Source organism: Oncorhynchus mykiss, chromosome 1, assembly GCF_013265735.2.
Source record: "Oncorhynchus mykiss isolate Arlee chromosome 1, USDA_OmykA_1.1, whole genome shotgun sequence".
NCBI lineage: Eukaryota > Metazoa > Chordata > Actinopteri > Salmoniformes > Salmonidae > Oncorhynchus > Oncorhynchus mykiss.
This window is the reverse complement of record NC_048565.1, coordinates 60,503,394-60,516,274: the sequence shown is the minus strand read 5'-3', so window position 1 is coordinate 60,516,274 and position 12,881 is coordinate 60,503,394.

Genomic DNA, 12,881 nt, shown 5'->3' with positions numbered 1-12,881 from the left:
CCTCAATGGCCTTTTTCCCCTTATGGGTGATTTCACTCCTCTTGAACTGAGACTCTTGTCAGCCTGTCATTCAGTCCCTAAGACCCTCACAGAGTAAACAGGTTGTCACTATTTGGCTATGAACAATTTGAATTGATTTAGCCTAAGATAGGCTAGCCTACTTACTGTACTTTCTAATCATAGTTGTTAAATTGGTACAGAGTTTGCATGCAGAGCGAGCTACACACACACCTACTGGTCATGTAGGCCTAATATAAGAGTTTTACATTTTTCTGTATTCAACTTCAGTGTATGAAAGTGCGAGAAGTTCATTACCTTGAGATTACAAACTGTAGCCTTGACATTCCCTATGTTGACAGACTGATGAGTTCAATGAGGGTAGTAGTGAGATCGTTCAACAAGAAGGAGTCCTCTAAATACCCTGTAGCCTACTTTTAAATCATGAGAAATATTTGGGCAATCATCTTTTCACACTAGACCATTTGTGCAAGTACAATAATGGTAATAGCATACCATGATGCCAAATATTAGAGTTGTGGCCTACTGAGTTGAAGACAGATTTCAGGTCAGTTCATTTAAAAAAATGTCCTGTGTCTCTGAACAGCCTCGGGGTCCAGCAGCTGTGCTCTGTTTCCGGCGGTCCGACTCCCTTCAGACCAGCAGCACAGGGCTGAAATTTAACCCCGACGTCAGCTGCAATCAGCATCATGCGTGAAAATCCTGTCGAGCCGTCAGCTTAATATGCAAATGTGGTTCAAAGCCTCCGTTCAGGGAAGAACCACAGTATTCCTGTTTTATAAATAAAGTGCAGTTTAGCTGGGAGGGCTAAGGGCAATATTTGGATTTCCAAATGGAGACGGAACAATTAATGGAGGATATGAAGGCAGCTATTATGAGACGACAGAGGATTTTCTGTGCTCGTCTGAAACGGGTCTTTCCGCAAGTGATTAGAACCCGAGGCGAACCGTCATTCTGTTAATTAGGAGGACTAATATTGTGTGGATTTATATAATCACATTCACATTTATTCTGTAATGTCTTAAACAGAACTATGATTGTTTAACTGAATAGTCACAGTCAGAGTCTGTGTTTCCACGGTGAATGCTATTGGGTTTGGTTACGTTGTGATTGAACTCAGAGAGGTCGAGGCCTGACTTACCCATGAACCTTCAGAGCCTGGTACCTACTTCCCGCCTCATTTGCCTGCAACAGAGAGGTAATGTCTGTAGGCCAGGTTTACCCTGCAGCCTCAATTTAGGTTTAGGGTGTTTTCACCAAAAAAAGTCATTATCTTTAAATAGTTTCTATACAAGAGTGAAACTGAAAACTCTGTACGGACTTAGGGTAGCGCAGTTATACAGACTCAAAACAAGTTACATGCCGTATCTGCAAGAAGATATTGGTTACTTTGGTTAAACAAAGGATGCCTTTCTTAAAATTAATCACTAAAAAGTCAATATGGTAAATAGATTCAGATGCTTCCATTTCAACCCCTAACTTCTATGCTGACCATGTGGTGTTCAGTTCACTATGACTATCTGAAAGGACTAGACAGTCAGCAATATGGCTGAAGCGCCCCTCTAAAGGCATCACTCTTCTGTCAGATCTATGAGAACACTTAGGGCAGGGGAAAGAGACTTGGGCTGAGCACCTGACTTCTGAAATGGAATTGGACCTGGTCAATCATGTGGAAAGAGCTCACTCTAGAGGTGAGTTCAATCTTAACAAGTAAAACTGAGAAGAAATGTCATCTTTCCGGCTTTATCAATGTGAGAAATTGCCAAATGGTTGACCTTGTGTGCCATTTGATACGGGTTATTTTTGTCTTCAGGTTACAGACTAACAATGACTTTGCCCCCTATAGGCCACCGTAGACAAACCATTATATCCAGTGATTAAAGGTAGAATCTTTAGTTACTACATACAATTTTGGACTTGTTCATTCATGCAATATACTCATTGATTCTTGAAGACTATAGCTCATGAGCTTAGTTCAACTGTCGTACCAATCAGAACCCAAAATATAGGCTTTTTTTTATTCCAATGTTTGTAAACAATGCAAATGCGAACAAAAACTGTATAGCCCGAAAAACATGGTTAAAACTACACTTTTGACATCATGGATGGTCAGTCCTTGGATCCATAGCTCTGTCTATGAATTTGAGAGTGGTTGCATTTCTCCAGGCCCATCCATAAGCTTTTTCAAAAGCAGAGGTGTGATGACCGCTTTGTTGTTGATTAAATTAAGGATTTTTTTTCTTCAATGTTCAGCATAATTAACCAGACATTGTTCAACTTGGCAGATTTAGGGCCAGATTCAAGCAGATCCGCTTTAGCCGATATTCGTATAGCTGGTGTTTTGTTGGAGGTGGAACTGTGATATGCCTCATTCACATTAACCATAAATAAGCACTCTGTTACGCGCCGGATGTCGTTCATTTGAATGGGGAACTATATATTTTTTTTATGGTTAGAAAAACATCAAATATATCAATTTAATTTGAATTTCCACAACCTATCTGCAATTCCATAAAAGTTTCAAACATACTGGGAAGATGTCTTTGACAATCCGTAATCATGGAAGCAGGTCTTCAAACTCACATACAAAACAACAACAGATACATACTCAAGAGCCTTTCAGTTAAAGATATTTATTAAATTTGTCAACAAAGATAATGCTTTGCGTTTGGGGTATTGAGCAAGACTCTAAATGCAGATTCTGTAATGAAGAGGAGGAGGACATAATCCATCTGAATTGGTAATGTCCAACAATGAGCTCATTTTGGCTACAAGTTCAAGGCCGGCTTTCTCATCACTCCATCAAACTACATATTAACCCTTAGCCTACAATTTCCACAACTAATTAACATAATACAAAAAATCAGTCTGTTTAAGGTAGCTGTTTGCATGGACTGATCATCTTAAAACAATTCCATATGTTAGCTTAACCGCCCCCCCCCCCCCCCTCCCCCGGCTGAGACAGGGCTTAGAATCTAGAGGGATAACCCTCGGCTTGTCATCTTTGGTGACCTCAATGTTCATAGTCCTTCAAATAACAACACGGTACTTATTCTAGGTAAAATATTTATATACAAAACACACATTTTGACATCTCTAACATCAAACCTTTTTGAGCAATTTTCAATACACCGATTCATTTTTTAAAAGTACAATTTACTAGAAATCAGAAAATTCAACAGCATCAAAGAAAGTGGGAGAAGCTAAGCAAGGCGGAGTGTTGGGAAGCTCTTTAGGCATATTTCTTTGACAAAGTCGACTAGTGTTTTTGAACAATAACAATTCAAGTAAATATATGTTACTATAAAGGCAAAATGCTCCATATGCCATGGAATGTAAGCTAACAATGGTTTTCCTTATTTATTTATTTTGGTATTAGGCTACACCATGGCATTGCCGATAACTGTTTTGTCCAAATGTGTTGTATCGTGTGTGTTTGTCTGTTTGAGTATTGTCATGTATATACATCGTCCTCACTTCTCATGATTGTCTTGTCTTGTTGTTGTCATGATCGTGTTTTGTTTAATAAAAAATATATTTTAAAAAGTATGAATTAATTAACAAACAAAGCATACTGACACTTCAGGCACTTCAATATCATGGATTGCATTTTCAACACTACAATAAATAAACTATGTCAATCTTGTCAAAAACAGAAAATACATCCTCCTACCTTGTAGGCTTACCAATTATCGAAGGCTTGGCTCGACAAACTCTGATTGTCATTTTTAAAAATTATGTTTTGTAACAGATATCTCTTTCCATTCAACAAGTGACCACTGCACAGTTCAGAATGATTGATTTTAGTTATCAGAAGAAAAAAATACATATATATATATATATATACAGTGCCTTGCGAAAGTATTCGGCCCCCTTGAACTTTGTCACCTTTTGCCACATTTCAGGATTCAAACATAAAGATATAAAACTGTATTTTTTTGTGAAGAATCAACAACAAGTGGGACACAATCATGAAGTGGAACGACATTTATTTGATATTTCCAACTTTTTTAACAAATCAAAAACTGAAAAATTGGGCGTGCAAAATTATTCAGCCCCTTTACTTTCAGTGCAGCAAACTCTCTCCAGAAGTTCAGTGAGGATCTCTGAATGATCCAATGTTGACCTAAATGACTAATGATGATAAATACAATCCACCTGTGTGTAATCAAGTCTCCGTATAAATGCACCTGCACTGTGATAGTCTCAGAGGTCCGTTAAAAGCGCAGAGAGCATCATGAAGAACAAGGAACACACCAGGCAGGTCCGAGATACTGTTGTGAAGAAGTTTAAAGCCGGATTTGGATACAAAAATATTTCCCAAGCTTTAAACATCCCAAGGAGCACTGTGCAAGCGATAATATTGAAATGGAAGGAGTATCAGACCACTGCAAATCTACCAAGACCTGGCCGTCCCTCTAAACTTTCAGCTAATACAAGGAGAAGACTGATCAGAGATGCAGCCAAGAGGCCCATGATCACTCTGGATGAACTGCAGAGATCTACAGCTGAGGGGGGAGACTCTGTCCATAGGACAACAATCAGTTGTATATTGCACAAATATGGCCTTTATGGAAGAGTGGCAAGAAGAAAGCCATTTCTTAAAGATATCCATAAAAAGTGTCGTTTAAAGTTTGCCACAAGCCACCTGGGAGACACACCAAACATGTGGAAGAAGGTGCTCTGGTCAGATGAAACCAAAATTGAACTTTTTGGCAACAATGCAAAACGTTATGTTTGGCGTAAAAGCAACACAGCTGAACACACCATCCCCACTGTCAAACATGGTGGTGGCAGCATCATGGTTTGGGCTTGCTTTTCTTCAGCAGGGACAGGGAAGATGGTTCAAATTGATGGGAAGATGGATGGAGCCAAATACAGGACCATTCTGGAAGAAAACCTGATGGAGTCTGCAAAAGACCTGAGACTGGGACGGAGATTTGTCTTCCAACAAGACAATGATCCAAAACATAAAGCAAAATCTACAATGGAATGGTTAAAAAATAAACATATCCAGGTGTTAGAATGGCCAAGTCAAAGTCCAGACCTGAATCCAATCGAGAATCTGTGGAAAGAACTGAAAACTGCTGTTCACAAATGCTCTCCATCCAACCTCACTGAGCTCGAGCTGTTTTGCAAGGAGGAATGGGAAAAAATGTCAGTCTCTCGATGTGCAAAACTGATAGACATACCCCAACCGACTTACAGCTGTAATCGCAGCAAAAGGTGGCGCTACAAAGTATTAACTTAAGGGGGCTGAATAATTTTGCACGGACAATTTTTCAGTTTTTGATTTGTTAAAAAAGTTTGAAATATCCAATAAATGTCGTTCCACTTCATGATTGTGTCCCACTTGTTGTTGATTCTTCACAAAAAAATACATTTTATATCTTTATGTTTGAAGCCTGAAATGTGGCAAAAGGTCGCAAAGTTCAAGGGGGCCGAATACTTTCGCAAGGCACTGTATATATATGCACACACAGTACGCACTGGGCACAGACGTCAATTCATTGTCTATTCCACAGTGATTCAACATCATTTCATTTAAATTACGTGGAAACAACGTTGATTCAACCAGTGTGTGCCCAGTGGGTACAAAGATTTGTTAAAGTGACTGGGATTGCTCAATAAAGTTGGGGACTTATTTCCGTTGTGGTCCCTATTTTTACATAAATACATATACAATTACATAGATACAGACACATTACAGAGATACAAACGAAAAAATGCTCAACCTCCTGATGAGTATGAAGGGGGGATTATCGGAACAATTTTTACAAGCTTGTTTGGCTGGTCTGTAGCTTATTCTTTAGATGTTTGGTTCTGCTGGTGAATCATGATGTGCAGCCATAATCAAAGTGACGCCGGACTAGCGCACTTGGCAGAGTCTTTAGGGTGTCTATAGCTAGGTTTCCATCCAATTGGCGACATATTTTCATGTGAACTAAACATTTAACTAAACATTTAGTTACATATACATACATACATGTCTTATATCGGTTGAGAGCTTAAATTCTTGTTAATCTAACTGCACTGTCTGATTTACAGTAGATATTACAGAGAAAACATGCCATGCAATTGTTTGAGGACGGCGCCCCACGTCAAATTATTTTTCCAGGTTTCATGAATTCACAATTGAATTAAATATTCACTTACTTTTTGAAAATCTTCCACTGATTTGTCATCCAAAGGGTCCCAGCTATAGTGTCGTTTTGTTAGACAAAATCCTTCTTTATATCCCAAAAAGTCAGTTTAGTTGGCACTATCGATTTGAGTAATCCACTCGTTCTACATGCAGAGAAAGTAATCTGAAAATCTAACTTTGTTTCAACAAGTCAAAATACATTTCTATTCACTCCTCTGATACCCTAAAATGTAATCAAACTATAATATTTCTTATGGAAAAAAGTATGCTCAATAGGAAACCGATTTTAGCAGGTGTGTCCTGTTTTCATGGCGCGCACAAACACGAATTTCCAAGACTGTGTCCCTGTACTGTGTCCCTGTTTTTGAAGTTACAAGCCTGAAACCTTGAACATAGACTACTGACACCCTGTGGAAGCCATAGGAATTGCATCCAGGGAGCTAATTCTCAGTATGACCTTATACTTGCCATTCTAAGAGGATGGTCTCTCAATAAACAAAATAAATCTGGTTGTTTTTTCTTTGGATTTTCTCCTACCATATCTACTGTGTTATATTCTCCTACATTATTTTAACATTTCTACAAACTACAAATTGTTTTCTTTCCAATGGTACCAATTATATGCATATTCTGGCTTCAGGGCCTGAGCAACAGGCAGTTTACTTTGGGCACGTCATTCAGGCGGAAATTGAGAAAAAAGGGGCCGAGCCCTAAGAATTAATGCGTTTGAGACGATCAATGATCATCAATATTGTGTTATTGTGTTGTACCTTTAACCAATAGCCTAAAAAATTAACAACTCTTGCAAATAAAGTATAAAGACTTTTACTTAATAAAGCCAACTTTTTATTGGCTTCATTAAGACATCCTCTATATCAAATTTGAGCCAGACTGCCCAGCCATTGTGGGAGGACAACCAACCTTCCAATTAATGGCAATGAATTTCTTAGCTGCTATAAATGCTGGGTTACTCAGTTTCTTCTGATAACAGTCTACAGTATCAACATTTCCAAGCAAACAAAAACAGGGAGAAGGGAAAATCTGTAGACATGCTGAGATAAAAGAACATACTCTTTGCCAGAATTCAGGCAGCCTTCAAAAGACCATAACACATGCAAATACAGTATGTCCCCTATAGTGTTTTACACCTCCAGCAGAGTAATTACATTTCTGAGTGCATGTAATTCAGTGGCATGTGGTACGTTCTGTGGATGGTCTTAGACTGCAGTAATATTATGTCAGATTATATGAACATGACTGGACATTCTAACATATCTGCATCCATTCATCATCAGTAATAGCGTCTCCCAGATATAGCGTCTTCCTCACATGTTTGTTTTATATGCTTTGTGTCAAAGCCTCTATCTACCCTTGATACAGTTTGGAAATCAACTTTAGAGGTTTGTCAGACTGCCTTGAAATAGGTTCAATCTTTGAAGTGTCTTACTTGTCCAGTGTTTGCTGCACAGAGAGAATAAAATGTTACATCTGCAGACGTTCACCTCTGCACCGTCGCAGACTGGTCTTCCCCCTGTCATAATCTGATCCTGCTCAGATGAGGTATGACAAACAATTACATTGGTGTACATTTATACATTATATTATCCATGAATCGAATCAATGGTTCAATAATTGAAATGAGCATTATTCCCAGATCCCAGACTGTATTCTACCCATCAACTCAAGATGGAACTTTGGATCCATTCACTGATTGTTATAATTTACTGCAAAATTCACCTGAGCTCCGTAGACTGGTTTTCCCTGGCTGTCTGACCCTGCAGGAACACCTGTCACCATCTGATCCAGCTAAGACTTGATGAGCATAGTGTTTTGCAGAGCTGTTTATACCGTGTCAGTGTGAAAAGTAGTGAATTAGCTGGGGAAACTGACAGATCAATAACATTAAATACCTATACTGACTAATAAAAAATCAATTCAGAATATCGGTATTCAATCGTTTGGCCGCTGGTTTCATTTGATTCCGGTCTAGTATGATTGAGAAAAAAATAATAGCTAAAGTTAGTGAGCTAGCTAGCTTGCTAACGTTAGCCAACTTTTGGCTAGTTCTAGCCAATGTACAGTGTACATTATGTACATTTATCATATTTACTTCTGTTGAAACGGGACAAAACAAAGGCTACAAAACTTTTCCATTCACACAACAGTTGTTAGATACTGCTACCTGACAGATAGCTAGTCAGAGACAAGCTAGCTGAACTGGCTGTGGTAGCTACTACCTAACTAGCTATTAGTAGTTCATGCACAATGAGTCTCAGACAGTTTGCAATAGAACATACCAGAAGGGGGGCATCGATTACTACCTAAATGATTGGGATAATCTGGTTACCACCAGTGTTTGGAATACATTGAGCTCATTGACAAAACAGACCATGGGACGCCTTTTCACAAGGAGATGTATTTGTCAAAGGTTTGCAGTAAGCTATGCGATTTATATTGGAGACAGGTTTATAACAGTGAATGTCATCTATTTGTTTACTGTTATAGTATTTGTAAGTAGCAGCCAAATTGCAGCCAGGGTCACTAATTGTTCTCACTTTATGATAGAACATTCTGCCTGTGTCACGCCCTGACCTTAGAGATCCTTTTAGTTGCGCTATTTGGTTAGGTCAGGGTGTGACTAGGGTGGGCAATCTATGTTGTCTATTTCTTTTTTGGCCGGGTGTGGTTCCCAATCAGAGGCAGCTGTCTATCGTTGTCTCTGATTGGGCATCATACTTAGGCAGTCTCTTTTTCCACCTTAGTTTGTGGGATCTTGTTTTTGTACTGTTGCTTTCCAGCCCTATAGAACAGTGCGTTTTGTTTTGTATTTGTTGTTTTTTCGGTGTCATCAATAAAAGAAAGATGTACGCCTACCACGCTGCACCTTGGTCTACTCCTTCCAACGACGAGAGTTACAGCCTGACTGGGATGCTCTTTACCTGAATTGTAATTATCGCTGTATAATTCCTTGCAAAGACTTGAGTGGCAATATTGAGTGAGTTTTGCAACTTAAGTCCTGCCCCTGTGTCTACATCACATATTTTCTGGTGTCCCTTTTGGTATAAACACTGAAGAGATGGACATACTTCTACTTCACTGCTATTACTTGCTATTCTACTTGCAAGGGTCCGTTTTGTGCTTTTATTTCGAGTTTTGCAATGCACAATATGTCCATGTTTCAAAGAAACATGGAGAAAGATTTGGGACCGGTGAAGGAGACGGGAATGGGGCCTCTGCCGGTGTGTGTGTCCTGCCAATTGTCCGAAAACTTTATCGGCTTCGTGTTTATGTGAAACATCTTCAGACAGACACCAATATGCCAGATATGGTATGTACTCTTGTCAGGCAGCCAAATCCTTTGGTACAGTGTGTGTGTTTGTGATCTTTTGTTTAAATCAGCTCTTTTCTGGATGGGAAACATTGTGAGTGTGAAATATTTGTTGCCTGTGCTATCATAATGATTAGCCGTGCTAGTTCAAACATCTGAAAACAGACACTGTGGTGCATGTGTGATAATTAAATCGATATGTTTATGAAATCATTTGTTTTGAGTAAGTATTTTATCTTAAAGGAGCCCATGGAGATTATTTAAAGATGTATTTATTTATTTATTTTACCTTTATTTAGTTGGTCAGTTGAGAATAAGTTCTCATTTACAACTGCGACCTGGCCAAGATAAAGCAAAGCAGTGCGACACAAACAACAACACAGAGTTACACATGGAATAAACGAACGTACAGTCAATAACACAATAGAAAAAAGTCTATATACATTGTGTGCAAATGGCATGAGGAGGTAAGGCAATATGTAGGCCATAGTAGCGAAGTAATTACAATTTAGCAAATTAACACTGGAGTGATAGATGTGCAGATGATGATGTGCAAGTAGAAATACTGATGTGCAAAAGAGTAAAAAAGTAAATAAAAACAATATATGAGGTAGGTAGATTGTATGGGGTATTTACAGATGGACTATGTACAGCTGCAGCGATCGGTTAGCTGCTCAGATAGCTGATGTTTAAAGTTAGTGAGGGAGATATAAGTCTCCAACTTCAGCGATTTTTGCAATTCGTTCTAGTCATTGGCAGCAGAGAACTGGAAGGAAAGGTGGCCAAAGGAAGTGTTGGCTTTGGGGATGACAAGTGAGATATACCTGCTGGAGCGTGCTACGGGTGGGTGTTGTTATCGTGACCAGGGAGCTAAGATAAGGCGGAGCTTTACCTAGAAAAGACTTATAGATTACCTGGAGCCTGTGGGTCTGGCGACGAATAGGTAGCGAGGGCCAGCCGACGAGAGCATACAGGTCGCAGTGGTGGGTGGTATTTGGCGCTTTGAGTGAAGGAGGCTTTGTTGTGAAATAGGAAGCAGATTCTAGATTTAATTTTGGATTGGAGATGTTTAATATGATTCTGGAAGGAGAGTTTATAGTCTAGCCAGACACCTAGGTATTTGTAGTTGTCCACATATTCTAAGTCAGAACCGTCCAGAGTAGTGATGCTAGTCGGGCTCCAAAAACACCCAAATATTGTATGTCCTTTTAGAAACGGCAAAGCTCTGAGCGTGGTAATGCAGGTCTTGACATGTTGTACACATGAAATTGTGTCATTCTGAACTTCATCCGCAACTTCATATTCCATTGTGTCTGGACCCTTCTACAGAATGCCATTTAAATCGAAAAATAGAGATTTGGTTGCAAAAAAAAAAACGACTTCTCTTTAAAAGAAATGGCAGCAGGAGCTAGAGAAACGGCAGCAGTGTCCAGCAAAGGCGATCTACAACCTCATGGTACCATGGAATGTGTGTCTATTCCTCCTGATCGATGTCTCCCGTTTGTCAGGGACATGACGATGTACTTTCACAGGACCATCGATCAGTGCTGTGTTATTTTCCCACTCGCATGTTGAGGTGGTGGGTAATTTACGGATGTTTACTTTGTGTTTTTCCCTATTATTTGCCCCCTCATCACACTTTTGAGAGCACAGTCTTCTTAATGCATATTTTGTTTGACATGGCAAAATGCTCTTCTTATTGGCACCCTGTGTTTTTTGGGGTTGTTTAAATTGCCAGTCACTCAGTAAACGACATGTATGTCGATTTAGGTACATGTCTTGAGGGTCTAGCCTTCTTGTCTACAGCTGGACAGCCATTCTCACCCATGTACCATAGCAGGAAGGTCCTCCTTGAAAGGCCACTATACACATCACACAACGTTAGGTAAATATCTTCAGGGTCTAGCCTCCAAAAAATATATGAAAAAATACAACAACATAAGGATGAAGTGACTGTCACTGTGGTAGTCTTTATTGTGATTTGTATGGTGTGAATAACATTTTCGACTCTACAGATAGTTTTGTAACAAAACCTCTGGTCTTGGCACGTGCACACGAGCCAACAGCTGGCATATAGCCAACAGGTAGTCTAGATGATGAAATTATTATGGATAACATCAAGAATATTTGTATTTGTCAAACGGCAGTTAAGCATCGATCATTATCATGACACCAGAATCAGACCGTCGATATTTATTGGAAAGGAGCATCAAGATCACCGTGCACTTTCACCGCCCTGTGAAGTTGATCATAAAGTATTTCATATGTAGCCTAATAAACTGCATGGTTTCCCTAGTCGTAGTGGGAGGACCACGCAACATATCATCGTGTGATTCCAAGTTAACTTCAATATGATGGTCATTCTATCAATATTCCCGCATAAATGCGTTCCCGTCCCCATTCCTCGCATAATTAATTTTACCGACACAAAAAGATCCCACCATGTCGAAGGAAGTAATTATCTGTTGGCATTTACCAAACTTCCGCCTTCCATCACAGCTGTCGAGATTCTTTTTTTTTAAATACACAGTATGACTACTCTCATAAAAACAGTAGATGGAAACGTGGTTATTGTCCCAACAATTTTCGAGCTCACTATAACAGACAGCTCAGCAAACTAAATGCTGAAAGTAGTTGCCTAGTTAATCATGCACCCAAACAAAAATACTGAATAGCAGTTTGGCTTAGTATACCGACACAACTGCGAATGTGAACGAATGAATGCAAACAGAACAAAACAGCGGTACCAAGAAGGCATTGTAAAAAAAAAGATCAGAATATTAATCTATATTTAGGCTAGTTACATTAGCAATAAACAAACGTAATAAACAAATGGCGAATAGAGATCCAAATAACCAAAACATCAGTGAGTTGCAGTGAGATACCTACATCAGTGAGTTGCAGCCATGCACAGTTGCCTTGCCAAACAAATAGGCCTATAAAACCGCTTCAAGCATGGGAAACCATGCCGCTCATGAGTACAGAAACAGGTTATTATATGGCAGCTTACGATGAACACGTTTCCAATACGTACAGTTCCATTTACAACCACGAAATAACAATAGGCTACAAAGAAAACCATAATAGAAGGTATCTATTTCTAGGATGAAACATACCGATATGTAGCTAGACCCAGGGGCGTAATTTGGGTTCTTACATTGGAATTATATTGAATTCTGCTTATATCATCGATACCACAATAAACCTAAAAGTTCAAATGCCGACACCATTGAGTGCTTTTGAAAAGGAAGTGACTGGTTGCAGCGAAATCTCCACTGCGCTCTATCAGCACCATGGACAGCGCCCTACACACTAAAGCAAGGCCGTTGAATAGCTTGCTTGCTATGGAAGTGACTTTGCCATTCCATACTCTCGATTTTTGCTGAAATG